Source organism: Larus michahellis, chromosome 12 (genome assembly GCF_964199755.1).
Source record: "Larus michahellis chromosome 12, bLarMic1.1, whole genome shotgun sequence".
Classification (NCBI taxonomy): Eukaryota; Metazoa; Chordata; class Aves; order Charadriiformes; family Laridae; genus Larus; species Larus michahellis.
The window spans coordinates 9,299,759-9,322,489 of NC_133907.1; the positions used below are offsets into that span (position 1 = coordinate 9,299,759).

General features: G+C 42.1%; 1 long non-coding RNA gene across 4 annotated transcripts in view; it reads left to right on the top strand.

The window, feature by feature from the left end:
• LOC141750512 (uncharacterized) overlaps window positions 1-22,731 on the top strand; it is a 172,066-nt gene that overhangs the window by 122,913 nt on the left and 26,422 nt on the right. The window contains exon 1 of one of the 4 annotated variants that reach the window (XR_012589686.1): window positions 16,942-17,176. The exons of the other annotated variants lie outside the window; for them this stretch is intronic. This is a non-coding gene — a long non-coding RNA (uncharacterized LOC141750512). Of the gene's footprint in view, window positions 1-16,941; window positions 17,177-22,731 lie in introns of those variants that run through there. 4 annotated transcript variants of the gene reach the window in all.

A 22,731-nucleotide genomic window follows, 5' to 3' on the forward strand; every position in this document is an offset into this window, starting at 1 on the left:
TTATTTGGAAAACGAAACAGATTGATATGAAGAGCTGTGTGCAAATAAAGGATTAGGGGAAGGGAGGAGTGGCGGCAGGGCATGTACATGTTACCACCGTAAAGTACATAATGGGATAAGTGAGACTCTGTGTTTGTCTGGGCTCAAGCCTGTGCTCACATATGTGTCTAACTGAGCGTGACTGCCTACAGGAGATACCCACCCTCTCTGAAGGGAAGGACTGCAGGACAGGCCTTGTCATTTCAGCTGTGGGAGACAACTCCTGCTCTTGTAATCTTTTTTTTTTTTTTTGGCTCTGCCATAGGCTGATGGGGCTGCCTTGAGCAAGTGATGGGTGTGTACCCGTATCCATGTAAGCACATATGTGTGAGCACCCATGTACGTTTCTGAGAACGCTGCATGCCTAAGCTTGCATGCAAGTGTTTATACAGGTGCGTGCATAAACATGTGTGATGCATACGTTTGTGTGCGTACACGCTGAATAAATATGGGTGTATCTGTACATTTATGTGTGACACTTCGTAAGTCAGTGTTAGGTGGAAGTTGTGTGTTGTACATGTGAGTATGCAGGAAGCTGGTTTTGTGTATATGTGCTTCCTGCGTTTATGTAGGTGCTTGCCCATCTGTGGATGGGGCTTTTCCATAACAGGGAATGCTGTTTCATTTTCTACAGGCCAGTAGCAAAATAATAATGCCAAGTCAAAAGCTTATGCAAATCTGAGCTACTGATTGGAGCAGGATAACTGCAGTTCTCTAATGCAGCAGTGAGGTTTTGCCTCACTTGCTTTGTTGAAACCTTACCTGCATTTACATCAAACTCTTTGCAAAAGTGGAAGGTGGGTGGAAGGTGTCAGTTTTGATTCCAGCTGCACTGGGATTCTTTAATCTGCTTTAAATGCAACATGGCCTTTGGATACAGTTATACCTCAGATGTCGAGATAAAGCTGTATCTTTTCTGCATCACTTATGATCATTTTATTCGATTATATTGGCTTAAACATAGAGGTCCAGTAGCAGCCCAAGAGCTGAAAGCAACTGGGAGCCCCCTAGCATCAGACAAGCAGCCATTTGGCCAGAGTGCCTCTTAATCTAGTCTGTGACAAACAGGATGTGTGTATGGAAAGATCTCAGACTCCTTGGGCACAGTCGTTACAGTGATTGAGCTCTGAAGGGAGTTGATAGGGGTATTTGAAGTTATGATTTTAAACAGGCCTGTAATTCACCTAGCCCATCTTAGTGATAGAACTGATAGATGCCTAACTGGGATGCTTAAATTTATTTCCCCCTCTTGTTGTTGACATTTCCCCATTAAGGTATCTGGCTGTTTTAACATCTCTAAGAGTCTTATATTACAACATTTCATTTTCAAAGAAAAACACGTCTCTGTGCCTAGCAAAACTGTTCTTCCCTTCAGACAGTACTCTGTGTGTGTATATAGATGTATGTGTATATAGATGTATGTGTATTTATGAAATAATACTGATTATTATCTGCACTATGCTGTATACTGCAGTATCCAGTTATTACGTCCTGGCCACATCTAATAGGTGCTATGCTCAGCAGTGTTGCATTTCATGGCGTTGGTTGCTCTTGTATGATGACGCTGCCTTGTTGTGGGTACTCAGTGCTGGCTTCTGTTCTCAGATGCAGTGCCACGGGATATTGTTTCCTGACGACGTTTGCTTTTAGCGGTGGTATCATTTAGGGCCAGTGCAGGTAACCGAGCTTACACAATTTTACTGTTTAGCTCATAGCATCAGATTATGGAACATATGTTGAGACTCCAGGTTTGCCATGTAATGATATCCCTGTCCGGTCTTGCAATTTCTTATTGGAGCTGGGAATTTTCTATTTGAGAAATTAATCATGGAACTTCATTTGATCTGTTGAATCTGGCTGTATTGTACTGTATTTTATCTGAGTGTAGATCCATATGGTTTTGGGCTTTTTGCGAAATAGCTGTGATTTCTCTGTCAGAAGGGTTTCTTCCTTGGTTTCTGTAACTATAAAATTAAAAGAATCCTCAAAAATAGCAAGTTAATTGCCAAGGACTGCATAGTAAATACGACCAGTGTTTAATTCACTTTAGATTCCAGACAACATGTAACAAATTAGCTTCAGTCTAAGGAATCCATCTTTCTGCAGGCAAATTTAAAAACTGTACAAACAGATGCTAATGACATAGCAGTGGTGTGGTGTGTCTCTCTGTTATGTCATTTAAGCGCACAGTATTGCAGTTCACGTGTGACTTTATAATTAAAGCAAGTCAAAATAATGTTTAATAATTTTAACTATTTTACCTAAGTATGTGTTCAAAGAGTGCCTGATTTTTTAAAAACAAGAAAGGAAAGTTAAAAGCATGAGCATGTGTACAAAATACTTATTGCACAATTTTGCATGCACAATTACCCTGGTGGCGAATGCAATTGCACACTATGTATCTACAGCTGCATGCACAAATTGGCAAGCACTCAACTCAGGATTTTTATGTAGTCTGGTGAATTTATTTGGCATGAGGAGACTTCAGGAATGATGTCTCGATCTGTGGGCACAACAAGCTAACCTTTCTGTAGGATATGCCTCTATCCTAGCTTTCCTCAGAAGTGAGAATTGAATTCCATCCCCATTGCCTGTTCAGACATTGACCTTTTCCCTGGAAAGCAGTGATGAGTTTTGAACTTCATGATACGCTCATCTGTCCCTGTGGAGCAAACAACATCACACTCTAAATGACCCCATTACATGTGAGTTCCCTGCTGAAGACTGCATCCTTCATTAGCAGAAACAACCTAGATCTGTTCTGATCTTTGCTATATGCTCTGGGAGTGTTATTTAAGCTGTTTGCATGGTTTCACTAGCTCATGGTGTTTTTCAGGGTCCACCTGTTCTTTGCTGGTCTTTTACTCTGGCTTAGTCAGGACATTTTTTTACTTTGACCAGAAAAGCCCTGTTGCTAATGCTCTGCAGTTCTTGCCCAGCTGACAGGTGTAGTTAAGTACTGATAGTCCAAATTTCAAAACAGGCCAGATCCAGATTTCCAGCATTCAACACTTGCAATTAGAGATCATATTTTCAAAGCAGCTCCCCTCTCATTCTGAGACTTTTGGAGTTAAGCATCAAAATGACCAGTGTCATGCAGCTCTTTGTGGGATGCCAACAGCTGGATTTTTCCAAGGGCTCAGCAGCTTCTTGGAAAGCTGAATGAAGTCCTCAAAATATTTAAATTCATGCTACTTTTCTTCCAGAAGGTAAAAAATACCGAGTGACAGCCTGAATGTCCACAAAACTATTTACTAAGTCTATCTGGCACAAGCTGGCAGGAGATGGACTGGGTTATGGATGAAGCTGCAGCTTTTCTTCACCCTGCAGGTCAAACTGGAGATTGGTAGCAAATGAGTAACCTGGGGAGGAATTCCTATAGAAATTGCTTCTGTCCCTTCAGCGTATTGAAGGAGATGAGGCGGGGAAGCATCATTATTAATTACTCATCTCTTGCTAAGGTAGAACTCACTGACTTTTGGTGACTGATTTCAAAGGGAATCCTGTGTAAGTAATGAGTGAGTAAGGAAGCTTTCAGAGGGTTGAAAGCTTTCTATGGGTTAAACTGTGTGTGTTCATTTGCTGCCTGTGGCTGAAGGGAGCTAGGCAGGAGCCAAAAAGTCATTTTGGTCGATGGGAGAGCACTAAAATTATTTTTCTGGCTTACACAATGGATCTGATTCTCCCATCACGTATTAAAGCTTTGTAGCTATGTAATCTTATCTGAGCTGCTTAATTTACTTGAATGCAAGTGAAAAGAGAATTCAGGATACTGCTTCTATAAGAAGTGAGCTAGCAGGAGCAATAGGCATTCGTCTCCGTGTTAGCCTTGTTCCTTTTACTCAGACCTTTTGTTAAGCTCTTACTTCTTGAGCGTCTTCTATCAGTAAATAATTGCTTTCAATATGTGAAAAGACCATGATTGAGATGATTCTTTGCAGAAGGATATGGTAGGAAGAAAGTCCTCTCATTTATGAAATGACCTTAAGCAGTCTGGCCTAGTGATGGACTTTTTAAGGGAAAGAGGAAGGAAATTGCAGGGCTATAGCCCTCCTCCCACGTTAGACCGTTCCCATGTGATGGAAGAGCATCTGGTTGATTATGCAACCTTCCCTACCCAAGCACAGTTCTATATGCCCAACTGAGACCTTTGCTATATGATTATTGCTGCGGTCTTACTGTATATGCCTTACATTGTCATTCTTCCCTGCTCCTCACTTGCCTCTGTACAGCAGAACAGCAGAAACATCACATTAAAAACTCGCATCAAGTCCCTGTAGGGGGGCAGTGTGAACTGGAGACTCAGGGTGCGAATCCAGCAGATGCAGATGTGTTGCGGAGGTGACATTGTCTCTGTCCTAAGGGGAAGGTTTGTCGTTCATCTTTCTGCACGGTGACTCACGGAGCAGCACTCCAGCTGACAGTAGCAAAAAAAGACAACAGGGCGAGAACATGTGAGAACAGAAAAAGTTGTTTAAACGAGGCAAGCAGTAGACAATCCCTAACTTAGCTGCAATTCCCTGTGGCTGGTAAAATGGAGAGGAAAAAAAGGCACTATTTTTAATGTTCTCCCAGCTCAGCATCATAAATCAGCAACTGATCTGATTTAGTTATAGCACAAGTAGAAAGATGTTTTTCTCTTGTTGCTGTCCCAAGGAACTCACTCTGAGATCTAAATGTCAGAGTCTGTCTTTTGTTTCTTGCTTGAAATCTGCCTTTATCTCCTGATCTGAATGGGAAGTGTTTTGCCATCCTGACAAACTTCTCAGAAATTCGAGAATGTTCCTGTGTTCACACCGAGTTGAAACTCACATCTTTTCATGCTTTCTGCACAAAACCCAAAGAAGACGCCCGTGCCAGTACAAGTAGTAGCTTGGTGATTCTGGCAGCTTATCCTTATTTGGGATAAGGAAGTGCTAGGGGCCGATCTCGGTTCTCCCCTACCCCTAGCAGGTGTCTGGCTGCAGGAATGCTGACTACTCAGGGGCTGCTCTTCCTAATCCAGCTGGGATCTGGGAAGCCTTTCTTAAACACTTCCCTAAAAAATATGTACAAAAGCATAGCTTGATAGAGATCTCCTTCTTCAGTTAAAAAATCCTTTTCATTGAAAATTCCGAAGCAGCTGTAAGTGACAAAGCCGTAGATAAGGCATGCACCAGGTGAAAGCTCTCCTGGTCTATTCACAGCTGGTTTTTGGCTTTGCAAGAATAGCCAGCAACAGAAGGGCAGGAGCTGCAATGAGGCCAGCAGCTCTGACAGTGAGTACCCACAGGGGACAAGATTGCCGGGTGGAATGGGTCCATTTTTCTCCTATCTGTTTTCTTTTCTATATAATCCTACTGCTGTAGCTCTTCTGGTCAGTAGTGTGAGGGGTTGTAACCCTGACCAAAACAGCTAGGCTGACAAGAGTCCCTAGTGTAAATACAGTCCAGCCGGGACAGAAGCTGAGTTCATGCTGGGCATGTGTTACTGGCATGGTAGATTGGCTTAGCTGCATTAGTGAGGTAACAGACCCAGTTACTTGATGTCTGATTCATACACAGAGGATTTGTTTACAATATGAACAACAAAGTCTTTGCTTGTCCTTTTAGTCAAAGAAGAGGCACTATGTAAATTTAATAATTTACCACTATTTAACTATATATCAGTTTCTCACCTTCAAAGGCTGTCCAAGTGGTTTATTTACCATAAATTTAACCTTGGACTAAAGCTGAGATGCTTAGATACCACCATGGTAGGTACCTTAGAAATGCTAAGGCAGAGATAAAGAGTACCATCAGATTGAGTGAAATGAGAAGAACTGTCTGGCCCCTTCACAGATACGGAGGATAAACAATAGCGATCTTTGTGCTTGGGCTGTAGGCGTGTTGTCAAGGTAAATGAGACCTGGCAGAGGGCCCTATTGTCTCCTTTCCCACAACTTATTAAGATTTACTTGTTTTATCATCAATGAGTATAATAACCAGAGCTCTGATTATGCCACAAGGACATCCCAATGCCAATGATTCATGAAACAGAGATTGCGTTAGTCATCAGAAGGGTCTTCTCAAAGGTTTCCTCCTTGTAGGAAGTAGGAACAAAATTTTTAGAGGGGGCTGCTCCGTAGGGAAAACTGAGGTGCTATTGCACACTTTGTGCAGTGTGAAGTCCTTTGCGTCCTTTATCCAGCCCTCACCCCCTTAAGTTTATCCACCAGTGACACCCTTCCCTAATGCGCAGCATCAACACCCACACACAGAGGCTGAGTTGCAATAGGGCTGGAGGCTACTTTACTTCAGAGTCTTTGCCAGCAAGGATTGCAGCACATAATGAATCAGCTGGATTATGCTTACCTTGAATAGGTCTGCCAAAAACTCTGACCTGATTTCCTCTCCCCCCACTCTCATTTCATTGCGAGGAGCCAAATGGGCTCTGGATGCAATACAGTGCCACTAGCTAAGTTGCCAACCCACAAAATTTTGCAATAATACACCTTTGTCTTTCACTAGCATCTCTTATCAAACAGTTCATAGTTATTGTTACAGACCTCAGTGCCTCAGTGGAGCTGATAAGTCTTATTCCCCAAGCTATAGAAGGACCAAATGAGATACTGAAAGATGAACAAGATCTCAGAGCAATTCAGTAGTAAAAGTAAGACCACGTTGGGCTGCTTGCTCTGCCACATTAGCTATTTATGAACATACACCTAGTGATTCCCAGGTGCAAATACAGTACATGAGATCTCAACACTCTAGTTCCTCATGCTACTCCACAATTCGCTTCTTAAGGAGGCAGTGAAAGTTCTGTGATACTTAATACAATGGAGCTTGTTCCTCAACAGATGGAAGACAAGTACAGTTGTCCCAGCACTTTCACCTTGAGCCCAGTTCAGGGGGACAATTACCACTGGTCATGTCAAGCCCTTGACAGAACCCATTACAGGTGCTATTTCAGAATACATTCTTGGACATATATCTTATAATATTGGAATATTGCATTTAAACATTACTCTGTGGAAGGGTAGTAGACCTATGAAAAATTTAGTCGGTTAGACTGTATTTGTTCATGATGGTTGGTTTGCTGGAGATAACGGTTGCAAAACAGAAAATATAACATGCTTATCTCTCCTAGTTGTTAGTTGAACTGATGGATGTACCCTAACTATTGGAGACTTAATTGCATGAGAAATGTGTTGTAGGGTGTTGTTCTCCTTCCCTTTTAACACAGAAAACTGTGAGCAGTGGAGTGTCCTGTTTCATGTTTATTTGTTTTTAATATACATGCAATACATAACAACTTTCATGTAAGAGACAGCAACATCAAAGTGGAAGAGAATGGACCGTAGTGAGAATTGTGAGAATTCTTAGTTCCCGGGGAGTTTTTTCCACACTCTTGGACTGGACCACAAACCCCAGCACTTCAGGGTCTCTCCAATTCTGTGGTCCAACATGCCAGATACGGGGAGCTGGAGAAAGCCTGCAGCATTGTGCAGGGCAAGAAGCGTGTGATTGTCCCTGTCTGCAGCGCTGTGCCCGAGGCCTGTGCCTGTCACACAGTACAATGTGGAGCTTGCCCCCGTCATCTTGTGGTGTGGGATAGGACTCAACCCATTCCACTGAGACCTGGGATGCAACCACCCCCAACTAAATTCTTCATCTATAAACACTGGGAAGCCCTTTGTGTGCCTGATCTCGGGTCATGGGCTCAAGCAGAAGAGGGAAGAGAGCTAGTGAAGCCTTGTGAAGCATTGCAGACCAAGGACAGGTTCAACATGTTGAAACAATGAGTGTTAACCCATGTTTAAGCATAGAAAGTTATTTTGTGATACTACTTCAGCATGGAAGAACTATGAAAGTAACTCTTAGAGACTGATTTTTTTGAGAGATATGGAAGATATTTTTTAATTAAATGAGTATAGGATATCCTTTGGTATTTCTTTATTCAGAGGAGATATTTAATACGATGTATTGCATACATCTAGTTCATACATTGAAATAATATATGATGTGTTAAGTATAGAGACTATTTTTGAGGATTAACTGTCTTCCAGACGTCTTTATGATCATGTAAATATTCATAACTGAATTATTTTCTTGAAAAAGATAAATTACTTATTTGCATATATTTGGAATTTTACAAACAAGTCAACTTTTGAGGCCAATCCTGCATAACTTCACCAAAGGAAAACCTGACTAATCCTAACAGTTTTCTCATAAGTTAATTTTTACTTCAGTTGTATCGGCAGAAGTGAAGTGACTGAAACAGCCATACTGCAACTTGCAGAATTTTACTTACTATAAGCCAAGAACTTGACAGTTTCATTGCAAGTGTATGCTACATTTGGACCTTGTAAAAATTAATTCAGAAACTGAATGTGAGGGTTTTATCCATATCAATCTTAGCAAGACAGAGCTATTTAGAATAAATGTCATCAAGACTATTTGCAGTAAAATCATAACTAGACATTTTTCTCTGTGTACATTCTAAAGCTTTCTTATCATTAAGACTCTATGCATGGTGGTGTTTTTTTTAGTCAGTTGAATAAGATATTTGTAGTAATATGCAAACTATAAGTAGGCAACACCTTACACAATGCCGTATACAATGCACCAACCACCTTAGCTCCCAGGGTTTCCATAAAAGCACTATAAAACAGTGCAAACTCGAGGCGTGTTTGCAGAACATATCATATGAAATTTTAGGTAAAGATTTTGTTCAACATAAGGCAGAGCAAAATTCTTCCTGGTTTTCCATGGGAAGAGATGGCCTTTTGACCAAAAATTCTACCTGAAGTTGTAATTCTGGTGAAATATAACAATCAGTCTTAAATATCATAGTTTTAGCACCGGGGTGGTTTTTGTCATTTCATCCCGAGTCAGATATATCTGTGTATGATACTCTTCACTGGATGGTTAATATGAATGTGTTTCTGCCTACAGATCACTTTCAAAATATTTGCCCCGGTTTAATTAGTGGTGTAATTTACACTGGTCGTCAAATACATGGCTTTGTGAATGGATAACTCCTAAAGACCCTTCAGGATGGCTGCCAGAATATTGCTAATAGAATACATGTTTAATCGTATGGGTATTCCTGTGCATAACCTAATGAATCTCAGATGTTTTGCGAACTTAAGACTGTTCAAATCAAAAAAGGAATAGGGCATTTTGGTGGGGAATGAGGGCCTGTTTTGTGAGGGACCTTCCAATCTCTTGACTCCTTAAGGTTTTGCAATTTCCATGATGCATGCTCTTTTCACTGCCTTCTTGTCCACTGACTGTTTTTATATGTGAAAACATAGGAAGAGTTCTGTACTGAGTCACAGCGCAATCTGCTAAGTACATCAGGCTGGTATGCCAGGTTGGTTAAGCTCTTCTCTTGATAAGAGTAATAACAGAAAAATAGATAGCCAGAAAAATGAGGGACGGGGAGTGGGACAGCGAGTGTCAGACTTGCAAGTGGTGCAAGACAGATGGCCCAGATGGCTCCTTATCCTCAAGATGAAGATAACCTGGATCAGAATTGAACTGGTGACAGTCTGTTCTGGGCCATCTCATCTCACAACCTGAATCACCATGAATCCCAGCAAAGTTAACAAGGTTTCATTTGAGCCACACAAGTCAGCTCCATAAGTGGAATGAAATAAAACAAGACTGCAAATGCCACATGGAAAGTGCAGTGAGGCAGCAGAAACAAGGCAGAGGAAGGCAGTGCGGTATCATGCTGACCCAGATGGCAGCAGGTCACATTTGTGACTGTCTGTCATGTGTCTGGCCACAGGGGTAACGTTAACACTGCAGCCTGTCAAACACTTTCCCTTAGGGCTAGGCCATATCCTCAAATTTGTGCTATTTATTCTCACACAGTTGTAATTTGAATTGTTATCCTGAAAACTAATAGGAAAATCACAGCCACCTCTGTAAGTGGAGGCAAGGTCCTGGTTGGCATAGTGAGACAGAAATCAATTGACTCTTTTAGAGTTGCATTTGCTAATGCCAACAATGTAATTTGTTTTATTAGTCTGTATGGGCTTGATCTAACTCTTGCTAAAGTCAAGGAGTGAATGCAAAGCCTGTCCTGACAGTCAGCCTTATCGCCATCAGGAGAGATGGGGCTCGTAGCATTCTACGTCTGCTGCCAAGAATTAATTGTGTTCAAGTTAATGCCTGAATTAAGATTAAGCTCTGCTTGATTGACAACTATTGCTATGTCAGGAAGCACAAACCATGAGGAGCTAAGTTAGAAATTAGCCATTTTGTCTGGATCACCTTCTGCAGATGGGAAAAAAATAAATGCTGCACCGTTCTGTTGAAAAGCAACACAGTGTGCGTCAGGGCTGTAAACAGATGCCCGCTGCACAGAAAGTGTTGTCATGATTAACAGTAAGTAGCTGTTGGGGTTGTGCTACAAAGAGGCAGTTAAGAAAAAGGGCTCCTTTGTTGACAGCCAAGAAATAGGCAGAGAATGTTGGCAGGGGTAGAGAAGGGAGGGCATGGCGAAAAAGGCGGGGAGTTCAGCTGGTTAGCCAGAGAGCAGTCAGGGAGAATATGGCTGGCTGGGAGGGACTGGCCAGAAAGAGGCAGATCTATTGGGGAAAAATTAAGACTTGAGTCATCAACATATCTGTGTGTATGAACAAAATCCCCAAGGGAGGGAGTAGAGCCTGGCGGGGGGCTAGACTAAGAGCCTGGAGAGAAGAAATGGAAGAAGTAGCAGCGGTGGTTCAGGGGTGGGCAGTGGGTGATGTGAACCTTCACGCTTGGTGTCCAGCGAGGTTTTCCGCACTGCCTTGTAGGTTCTGTGATGAGACTTGCTTCGGAGTTCAGTAATAATCAGAACATTAACATTATATTCCTTAACAATATATTACGTGTGCCCCATTCTTAGTATTTTCTTGGGTTTGTGCCAGGTCTAAAATAGGTCAGATTAAGCATCCAAAAACTTCAGCAGTGTCTGCTTAATGTCTTGGTGACCAAATGGTCAGAGAACATTAGAACATTGGAACACAGAGCACCTGGGGGAACGAAAACAGGAACATTTCTGAGAAATGTTTCCTTCATTGTAAATGTATTTTGTTGGGGGTTTGTTTTGGTTTGTTCTATGAGTTATGAATATAGATGCAGGGACAGTTTCTGGCTCAGAGCCTTCAGTAGGCAAAAACTGGCCAGGGATCCCTCTCTTGTGCTTAGACACACAAAGGCCCTAAAGTGCTCCTTGTCTTTGTCTTGTTTAGTTGCAGTTGTTCAAAATGATGCTAGGTGTACGCAGGGCATGTTGATGCTAGGCCTTGTGGGCGAGTCTGTCCAGAGGCTGAATAAGCTGCCTGACGCCCTAGTACTACCTACAGTGTCTATATTGGAATAAGAAGGGATTTTTTTTTCATTAAAGATTATTATTAATTACAAGTATTACTATTTCATTTCAAAGTGCAGCTTAGGAATTGCAACATTTTCCACTTCTCCATTGGCTTGGTATCTCATGGCATTTCAGATTAGACTGGGAAGCACTGTCAGGAGGGAACAGAAAAGACCTCACATGCAAGAGAAGGCATCAGTCTCAGTCAGAAGAGCATTTACAAACCACAGAGTCCCCAGTGCTTCCCAGCAGTCAGCTCTGCAAAGGCATCAGCACACTACACACTACCATGCTCCTGTTTTCTTTTGAGTATTACAATTCCACTACCACAGTTTGGTAGAACGGTGCATTTGAAAGAACGCCTGTGGGGTGGTTGTCTTGTACAGGAGCAGGATGGAGCAGCTCCTGCTGCATTTCTGCAGGTGGTACCGCACTGCCTGGCTCAGACACAGGCAGCATTGCTGATCAACTGACTGACGGCAGTTCCCTGATAGGGCCTGTGAGAACTCGGCAGGAGCTGGGAGCTGCTGCCCCACCAGGAACAGTGGGCTGGACATTGCTTTCCAAGTGGTAGGTACCAGCTTTGAGCTGGAGCTGATTTGAGAAGCGCACCCACAACGAAATGCCATTCCCCGCGGTCCCCTGCCTTGTAAGTGTGACTGCCAGCCACAAGTCTTTGTCCCACAGCTGCTGTGCTGTATCTCTGATGCTGCCCCGTCAGCTGCTATTGCCACGTCCCAACTCCTTTCACAGTGTCCAGCCCCACTTGAAAGGAATTGAGAGGGGAAATTGCAGTAAAAGGGTTGGGCCTTCTCTGTCTCTCCTGAGGGATCCAGTTTAGAATGTCCAGCCTGTTTAAAGCCTGAGCTCTTCAGGCAAGGAACGTGTATTATCTAGTTTGTGTTTTATGGCAGTATATGAATGTTTTGTTATAATAACAACAACAACAATAATAATTAGGGCTGTGAGAGCCCTGGAGGGCTGGAAAGGAACCAAGCCCTGCAGGTTCTCTCGGATGTTCAAGTTTGACAAGGTTGAACCATCCAGGTTTAACCCCCATCCTTTGTGCCCTCTCTCACCCTACCAGCTACCATTGTGACCAGGAAGTCTGCTCCTGTCCTCCACATGTCAGCTGGAAACCGGGATACCCTGGGGCTTCTCGGGGGAGGAACCCGCAGTTACTGAGGAGGATGTGAGTGAAACTCACTGAACTTTCATGAATGTGGGCTGAGGGTCGTGAATCATCAGATCTTCAACCGAGGCCAAGCCTGAGTGGGCCTGACAGTCTGCACAGAGCCATACTGTGATTTGGGATTGCAACACTGTCCTTTGTCCATAGGGCGCTCTGAGATCTCTGGGTGAAAGTCCCCCTTCTGTGTCATGTTAAAAACGTCATGAAGGCACTAAAGCTGAATGTGTTAGGTAGCGCTGTAGGTAATAGAAGCCGTCCTCCTCTGGAACCTCAAGCCCGGTGTCTTTCTTTGGATCTCCTGCCTGGGTGATGGCAGGATCTGGAACTGATACTAAAAGAAGAGAAAGAAAATTTTTCAAGATCTCCACACAGAAAACCTGTGTGGACCTAGAAGGAAAAAGTGTTGCTGACGCACCAAAGGGTCAGCACTTGATCGAGCTCAAGATACTGTGCTGAACTGAGGTACCACGTGCATTTCCCAACGAGGCAGCCTGGCAATCGTTGCGTGGGATGGGGGTCCAGGCACTCCTGAGTTCTCCTGAGCTCTAATCCCGATTCCCACAGTGTTGCCTCAGCTAATCGCTGCCTCAGTTTTCCTCACTTGTAAAATGTGGGGGTAATAACTGTGCATACCTCACAGAGGGCTGTGAGGATTCATTAATTAAACGATGTTCGGGAAGTGCTTTGAAGATGAAAAGCGCTATATAAATGCTGGGTGTTACTAGTGCTTAGTGAGTACCTTCACAGCCACAAGCAGGGTGTGCCTGCAGGAAGCAGAGCCATAGGCTGAGACCTATGGCTAAGTGCCTTTAAAAATAAATATGATCAGAAATGCACAGGAGGTCAGCTTCCCTCTCCTCCCTCTTGGGGTGAGCTCCCACCTCAAAGGAACTAGGGTTTTTCTTTGCCTCCTCCACTTCTGGAAAACACAAAAGAGGTTTGGGAGTGCTGAGGAGAGAATTGTGCTCGTGGTGGTGATGCTAGGAGTTAAGACATCATAAGCAACCAGTTTACTCTAAACCAAATAGGTACAAAAATCTACATGTTCAATGAGAAGTATTGTCCTAACAGGTACCAGAAGTCTTGGGGAGCGTGGGGTTGGGAGAACAGAAGCCCTCACAAGTCTGCTTTGCCAGAAAAATGTGTGTTTCCGTATGTCTAAATGCTAGGGCTGCATGCACAGGCATTGTCACTGTTAAGACAACCGCCCAAACGACATGCAGGTGGCCAGTCGTGTATACAAGTCTCATGACTCCCTGTGCAGTCATACTAATTACATGCATACTTTAGGTGTACGAAGGCGAATCTGTACTTGCTCCTTCATACGCATGTTTGAATGAAAACATAGATGCTGATTTCCTCTTCTTCTCTGTGCCCCTGGAAAATCTAGTATTTAATATTCACCTGACTAAGCAGAAATAAGAGAAAAGGGATTTTTGATTAGGTTAATTGTTTTTAATGAGAGCCTGCCACATTTCACAGATCCCTCTTATGCAGCCTCAAGACAAGCAAACTTTTCTTTCAGATGTACTGTGCATATTTCAGTATTTAGTAGGCTGTGCTGAAGTTTTGTTTTCTGAGTTGGGCAGGGAGGTCACTTCTTTTACAGTTCTCCCCCAGCAATAATGTATGACCTACTGGAGATTCCAGGTGGAATTAATGGCAGAAATTGATAAGGTAAAAGCTGCGTTTACTAGCCTAAACAAGACCTGATTATAGAAAATTAACAACTTAAGACCAAACTTTGAACCAGACTCAAATGTTCCAGTGTAAGAGATGGAGGCAAAAGCTGGAAATTCTTCTGAGATAGATGTGTAAAGTGCTTCAAAAGCAAATGCTAGTTACTAAGCAATTTATAACACTAAAATTCATCAGACATATAATTTGTTCTCTATATTCTAAAATTATCCAGAAAATAAGATGTAAATACCTGAGTCATAGCTAAGGCTGAGGCCAGAGTGTATCTGTCACACCAGGAATACTGTTGAACTGCTGAAGGGAACGTGCAGAAAGATAAGCAGAATCGTGTAGACGTTTCAAGGGGAGGACAGACGTCCTGGATTTGGGAACACAGAGACCTGTAGGAAGCAGCCAGTGATTAACAGGTTCTGCTCTGTGTGCAGTCTGGAGGGAGTTTTATTTCATTCATCCTGGAATGCCCTCTTGGTTTGTTCCTTCTTATCATAAAGCATATCAGGTGGCTTGGCCACGCACTGTAACACACTGAGCACCAGGGTGAAACACAAGAGTACTGCCACTGGCAGGTTGTGATACTTTAAATCTTTGTGCCTCAGTTTACCAATTGATTAAGATGATAACCTTCCCAGAGTGTTGTGGTGATTAATTATTAATGTTAGTAAAGCGTTTTGAAGATGAAGAGTGCTACATGCTGGCTAAAGATATTAATTACTACAGACTCATGATGAAATTTTTTATTTACATAATGAACCAGTCACGGAAGAGGTGCAGAGATGGTCTCTCCTGGTGAACAGATTCTTCTAATTCAGCTATCTCTGCCATCGTCATTATCTAAATCAAATCCTTTTTTCCATCAGGAATCTGCTCTTGGAGCAAGCAAAGCCCACATGATCCATGTGAGACTCCCAGGATGGCAAGCAGCCACGGTACCTTTGCTAATTTCAGTCCCTGCCCATGAAACTCACCTCACCCAGAACTTGTTTCAACTTCTCCAGCTGTTCTTGGCATGTGTTGAGATTTCATAAAGTTGATGCCATCAACTCCCACACATATGGCAAGAGAGAGTGAGAGAGAAAACCCACACACAGTAACTAATATATAGGGAGAAGAGGTATTTGCATGGGAGAGTACAAACATGAGGCTTTTCTAGCTGGCTCCGATGGCTCTTGACTCTTAATGCCAAGATGCAAAGGGATGTGCAAATTAGGGGGATGACTCAAAGAGTCCTTTCCAATGCATAACTCCAGGAAGACGCAGGATGCTTCGAGCAGGGCCACTCGACTAATTTTTATGGAGGTCAGCTGGGTAATTTTTACTGCAGTCCACACAGTAGTGCGAAGCGGTGTCATCGCTTGGACTCTGCCAGGCTTGGCAGGTAGCACATGATGGCTTCACGGCTGGGAACTGTGGTTGCACATTACAGCTGCTCCCTGAGAGACTGGTGAGGAATGTAGAAGGTGGCACATGTCTCGGCCACTGCAGAAGCTGGGCAGATCTTATTCATGGTCCAGATTCAGAATGCAATCTAGCCTTTGAGTTAGTTTTGCTAAGACATTATACCTATGGTACAGTAGTTTTATTCTCCTTATATGTCCTTTTTCTTTTTCCTTTTTCTTTGGAGGCAAGTGCATGATTTTTCAAAGTTTCTCAGCCTATGAGACTTGTTTTCAATCCATAATTCATTATCAAGCTGATACCTAATTATTTGATAGATCTTCTAAATTTATAATCACACACGTTTCAATAGGAAAAATCCGGAAAGTGCAGGCAAGGGAGAGTTTGAACACAAACAGAGAGCGCAGGCAATAACGCCCATTTCCACTCTCACATTTAGATCTGGGCAGATTTCCAGGGGGATCCACATTTGTCTCCTAGAGCCAGGACTTCAGGAGGAGCATAGTTCTTTCAGCACTGAGCAGTCACACAAAACTTTTGCATGGGGTTTGGTCTGCCTATGAGAGGACAGCAAGCTATTGTGCTGGGAATAAGGCAAAAATGGAAACAGTACCAAGACTCAGTGCGACACACAGTTTCTTACACTGAATGGGGATGAATCTCAAGTTCCTCTGCTCACTTAACCTCAAAACCAATGAGTGTGAATGGACACTCGACATGTGTCAAGACACACTGCCTCTATGTTAATGAGGCACTTGGCAATGTTCATCCCTTGCCAGTCTCTTTCTCTAGCTGAGAACAGAATTGCTTCCATGGAGCTTCCCAGCCTCTTATGCCCACCGTGCAGTTTAGCACTGTTTATCTTTGCTCTGCCTCATTTAGTGTAGGATCCAGCCTATCAGCTGCAGTTGCTTCGTTAGTCACTGGTGGGCTGCACACTTAGAAAGCATTTAAATGTACTTCATAGTGATTGAAAGGCTACAATGACATGTTGCTAATTATCTCATTGCATACCCAGAGAGCCCTGCAAAAGCTTGGCCACATTATGGGGTTTATTGGACATCAAGTATCGGGTCTTCCATTTCCTTTTCTATTTATATTCTCTGTATTAATGAAAACCACAAATCTTTCCAGGTGACTTGTTTATTAAGTGAATTTAGAACAGTTAACATTTGCATTTATTAATTTTCTAGAAAAACTGGTATTACCAGTTGCTTAGGACTCCAACTGCTATCTCAGATTTCATTGGATGCCAGCTGCAAGTCTTGGTAATAAGACTTTGTTGATGATTAAGCCAATGACGTGATTTTCAGTGGCATGGAGCACCTGCAGCTTCCTTCAGCTTCAGAGTGACCTGAGGAGGACTCAGCACCTCGGACAACACCTCTGCGATTCATCTGCAAAGCGAAAATAAATCCAAAAAATCTCTCGGACCAGATTTTCACAACTGTGAGCACAGAAGGGTAACTGTTTGTATAACCTGAGCGTGCATCTGCTCATATTTCCGATACCTTCGAGGTAATGGCACATCTGAATTATTCTTATGCATTGCGTGTTTAAGCAGAATATGAGAGCCAAGTCCTAAAGCTACTCGCGTCCCAATACATGAACATGAACTGCTTGTATTTTTATTATGAATGTTTGGGTTTCTGAGCTCAGGCACTGAATTTTGATATGCCCTGATCTGAAGAAGTATCTGTAGTACCTTCTCCCCAAGGCAGTACTCACAGATGCCTCTGTGCCCTGGAGTTGTGTTCTACGTTTCCTTCATTGCATGATCAAAAATGCTCTTATAGTAATTTCACCTCATTCTTTTCACTAATGACAGATCTTTTTTCGCTGCAAAACCACCTTAAAATGCTTGATTTCTTTTACTGGGTCACTGTTAGCTCTTCTATGCTCTACGTAATAATGCTGGAGATTTTTTGTAGATAGGCATTATGCCAGTCTCCTTCATAAAACTGAATTACATCTTGAGCAGGTATGAACTTGGAACAATTCCTACCTCCCAGGTAAAATAACTCATCCGATGCATAGGCATACCATGAATCCTGCACAAACTGGAGCGGCTGGGAAGGTGAAAGGAAATTTTTCTAATTCATAGCTAAATTTCTACTGATGAAGGATATGTACAACCAACTGCAAGAAAACAAATGATTGTTCTGATTTATTTTCCACTGTAGGAATAATTGGTAACATTGTTCTTCTTGGCAAAGATGAATAGTTGGAACCAGACTATTTCACAGAGACAAAACATCCACAGGGAGAGATTTTTCAGGCAGTCATAGGATGCACCCTACAGAGTGTGATTCTCATGACATTAAAGCAGTGCTAATGGCATTGTGATTAACTTCTAATGAAAAAAGAAATGAACCTGATAAACACAGCATAAATGTTCTAAGGAAAGGACAATAAAAATGTTAAATTTTAGGCAAGGTCTGGCTCTCACTAAAGCCAAAAGAGTTGAGCTTACTGAACTTATCCATAACAGGAAAAAGAATTTATGACTGTGGAGGACAAAGAAATACTGCTATGAATCTGAGCTGCTGAATAACTCTATACCACAGAAGAGAACCCCAGAGTTTTGCAATAGTAACAGTTGTGTTACTTTGTGGAATTTTATAATCCTTTGATAATGTTTCCTCCTTTTAACAGCAAAATCCACACTGCTTCTTGAAAGCTTTTAGAATATTTTTCCTTATGCTTTTATCCTAGAGGAGAAGGCAGGACTACATGTGGTATTTAGGACAGGGAGCTGGCAATCTGGATTCTTTTCAGCTTTGTCACTAACCCGTGGTATGGCTTTGGTCTACTCATTGTACAGCACCGTGGCTTAGAGAAGCAATGGGGAGTCTCTCTGTGCCTCAGAAAGGGTTCTGTCTGCTAAAGGGACCGCCTTTGTAAACTTGGCACTTGGCAGTCCCAGCTCCTGCACTGGTTCTTTGCAGCCTGGCAGAAAATACTCCCTCTTGCAGAGCCTCATGAAGATGTGCAGAGGTACAGGTTCCCAGGGGTACCCACACGTGCTTCTTCAGGTCAATCTATGATCTCCATGGAATAGTAACACCACAGCTTTGTTTTCATCTACCTTACCCCCAACATCAGACAAACCTTATGGTAAAGCAAGTGCTTATTTAGAAACAATTAAAATTGAACATTTAGATACTACACTGGGAGGAAGTAAGCAAGTAAAATGTGAAATAAGCAAGTAAATATTATTTAAATTATGGCTTAAATTTTACAACCTGAGGCCAGTGTTTTAGGCTGTTGTCCCTAGAATCTCGAGGAATACCCACACGCTCGGGCACTGAGATCCATTAGTCTCAGTCCTGAACATACACCATGCTCCATTCTTCTTTGGGCAACTCTTTGAAGTTCTCCACACTTTTACTTCCTAGAAATTAGGTTTTATAATATAAATGCTTCTCTAATTGGCTTTTACCAAAGCCAGCAGCAATGGATGTTTTGCCAGTGGTTCCTCTGGGTTTAGACCAAATTGACCAGAAGGTGTGTGACCTCTATAAGTACACCTGATGGCCCTTCCTGGGAACCAGGTGCCTTATTATTTCTTTCTTCCTCCTAGCCAGCCTGCTGGCTACTGCTTCCCACCCACTCTGAGCTGCTCCCTTTATTTCTTTATACAGAGTTATTAGTGTTATTCAAGACACTGGTTATATGCAGATTCTATTAAGTTATGATTTGTGATGTGTTACAGATTTCCTATAGAGACCTGTATATGCTAGTCTATATGCAGATGAATGAGTTATTGGTAACAAGTTGCTCTGAGGGGACTTGTCTGTGAGAACAGGAATTCATCAGCTTCATCCTCTGTCCCAGCCACTTAGGCTAAAATTTTCAAAACCCTTCAAATATACTTCATTTTTAATGTCTGCCTTGAAATGAGTGATTGAGCGCTTCGAGGTTCAGTTGACCTTACTTGCTTTTTCGTGCTTGTCGTGAAGTGAGGCAACTGTCACTGGGTACCTCAAGATTCCCCTGACTATTTGGGTTCTGGGTGCTTGCTCTGGGGGATGTACACACCGGAAACAACAAGCTAAATAAAAATCTGGGGCTTTTGTAAGTGCCTTCAACTTTAAAATGGGACTTTCAGTTTCTAAAGGCTGGCAGGGAGTTAGTTTTGAGTCAGTCTTTGTGTGGTCATTTTTATTCTGGAATGAGAGTGTTCTTGCACAGAATTACACTAAGAAGTTTTGTCAAGAGTCATTGTCTTTTGTTTCCATGAGTTTGCAAATATTCCCAAAAAAGTTTGATGTAAGCCAGCAAGACCCAGCTTTTATCCTGGTGAATAAAAGCACCTCCCTGAAGAACATAAGCCCTCAGCTAACTCAGAGCACAGGGAGCTGCCAGAGTGTAGTGCACGCCTGACCTCACGGGGCCAGTAGCCATAAGGCCCAGGCTTTTTGCCATGCCCCAGACAAGGTAGTTTATGGCTGCTTCAGGGTGTCTCTGTATAAGTCGCAACGTCATGTTTTGGTGAGACTTTATTAAACTTTCTTATAGGTTACCTGCATTCCTCTTGTGAAGGGCATTATATGTGTACAGTTTGTGTATTGTTGCCTAATTATGAACAGCAATTAAGACTTCACACCTACAATTTGTATTCACAATTTATAAAATTCCCTTGCCTTGAGTTCTCTGCTACTACTACCAGCAAAGAATACAGTAAATTTTATTCCTTATCCCAGTGCCGTAGAATAGGCCACTTCCATCAGCCTCGTGTCTTCAGCTGACAGCAAAATGGCCCAGACCTGAAGCAGCTGACTCGCTGCCACTGTGATTGTGGCTTACGTGTACCTTAGCAGAGATAGTACACACCTTAGCAAACTGAATTAAAATGATAGTGCACAGGCATCCAGCACATACCACCAAGCCTGATTCTGCAGATCCTCAGACCATGAGTGAGCTTACCCACAGGAGCGGTCCAGTCTGGGGACTCCCACTGATTGCAACACTGCAGTGAGATGATTTGCATACAGAAGATAATTCCCGTGGATACATTCTTGTATTTATTCAGTCCTGTAGTTCCTAGGTGCCATCAACTTTCAGTGACCTTCTGGCAATGTTTAGGACTCCATCGTATCCCATGCATTAGTCCTAATTCAGAGATTCATTTAACTCTGTCAGTAAGATTCATACATATCCTTAAGTGATTTGTGGGATGGGGAACACGTTGAATGCATTCATGCACCTCTAATCTGCAATTTAATTGTACTTTCAAAACATCGCTTTGAAAACAGTGCTGTCGGTGAAGAATAAAGCCAATGCTAATTATTTTTTTTTCCTCTTGATGCTATTAGGCTGGGTCAGATTGGGAGATCTGTGTGCAAAGGAGCGAGTAGGCAGGTACAAGTAGTCAGTGCAGCTGGCTTTAATGGCAGTATTTGTGAGAGCTCACCAGAGCTGTGCACTGGGGCCCGTGCTGTGTGACACACCGCAGCCAGAACACAAATGTCTTACTCAGACGTGGCAGTTACTCATGGAAGTAGTTACCTCGGAGCCAAAGGGACTGACCAGGGGTTCTACATTATATTATTATCATTATTATTATTATTATTTTTGTTGCTGATGTCTGTACATTGCAATCAGAGTCGTAGGCAAACCAGAACACAGCCGCATTGTTTGGGCAGACAAACAGAACAGCGACAGCCCCTCCTTCACGGACTGCATTTCTTGAGAAAATGCTCATTTTCTGACTCTGCTGAGGAGTTTTGCAACAGTATCTAGTGAATATATTCAAATAGGAAAGTCTCCAAATGGTGACTATAACATTAGTACAAAGTATTATTAATAAATGGACTTTGTTTTTGTTAGCTAGAAAAATAAACCTAGGCTCATGTGGTTTGACTGAAACTTAAATTAGGACAGACAACACGAAGAACACAACTAGTATAAAAACTACAACACAGTAAATCAAAGAACAAGAAAAGTACATGACTGTTAACGTTCTACTATAACATTCCTCAACCTCTCTGCAGTGTGGAGAACTGCAAGCCAACATTTTTCAACTGTCCTAAAGAATGTGAAATGTAAATGTTTAGAAAAGTGTTTTTCTTGCCAAGCTGTGAGCAGTCATAAACATCAGCTTCTAATAGAAACATTTTTAAAAGATGCACTCCTTGCTGCCAGCTTTTGAGAGCAACACCATTTAAATTAGGTTGGAGTCTCCTTGAATTCTTGACACTCCATTGCTGCCTTTTATTTGCCAAAAATTGTTGGATTGATGTTTCGTTTTAATTTAAAGTATGAACTGCAACTGTATTAAATATGCCGCTTAACTGTCATGTGTATAAACAATACATTACCTGCCTAGGATTCATTTTGAGGACAGGCCTAAAGAAAATCTTGAGGGAAAAGAACCAATGTTATTATGCTTTATTTCTGAGGCATCACAAATGTGCATCGCATTTTTCTGTCAAGGATAGTTTACAGATTTGTTGAGATGTAACTTTGCCATAGCTAATAATATACTAAAAGTGGACCATGACTTACTCCTCGCTGTACCCACTCCGCCTGTCAGCTGAGAGGTCTGTAAATATCATTGATAAAATAGTCCAGTAAACTGCCATTTTAGACATATTCGGTAATACCAAAATCCTGATTCTGACAGCGGTAACATTCTTCACGGTAACATCCTCCCATTATTTATCATTGGATAGTCTTATCCAAAATGTCCAAAACTAGGAAAATTGAAATGCTTTATGAACTAGAACCAGTTTCAACTGACTGCTTTAGTTATATCACCCTGAAATTCCAAACAAATTATGCAATTTTATCATTTTCTAGTGAAACACTTTATCTTTGGGATTCAGAGTTTCCATTGTAGTTTAATGCTTAATTATATTTTTAGAAACCCTTAAAGCAAAATTAAATATTTGAATCAAACCCTTTCCTTATGAACCAAATTATTTTTTTTTTTGTCAATGCTGCTAGTGAATCAAATTTGAGATATTTTTAGAAGAAAGCCATCTCTGATTACAACCCAAAGCATCTCCTTATATAATCAGTGTTCATATTCTTCAATTTGCACCTCCCTCATTTTCCACCATGATAGC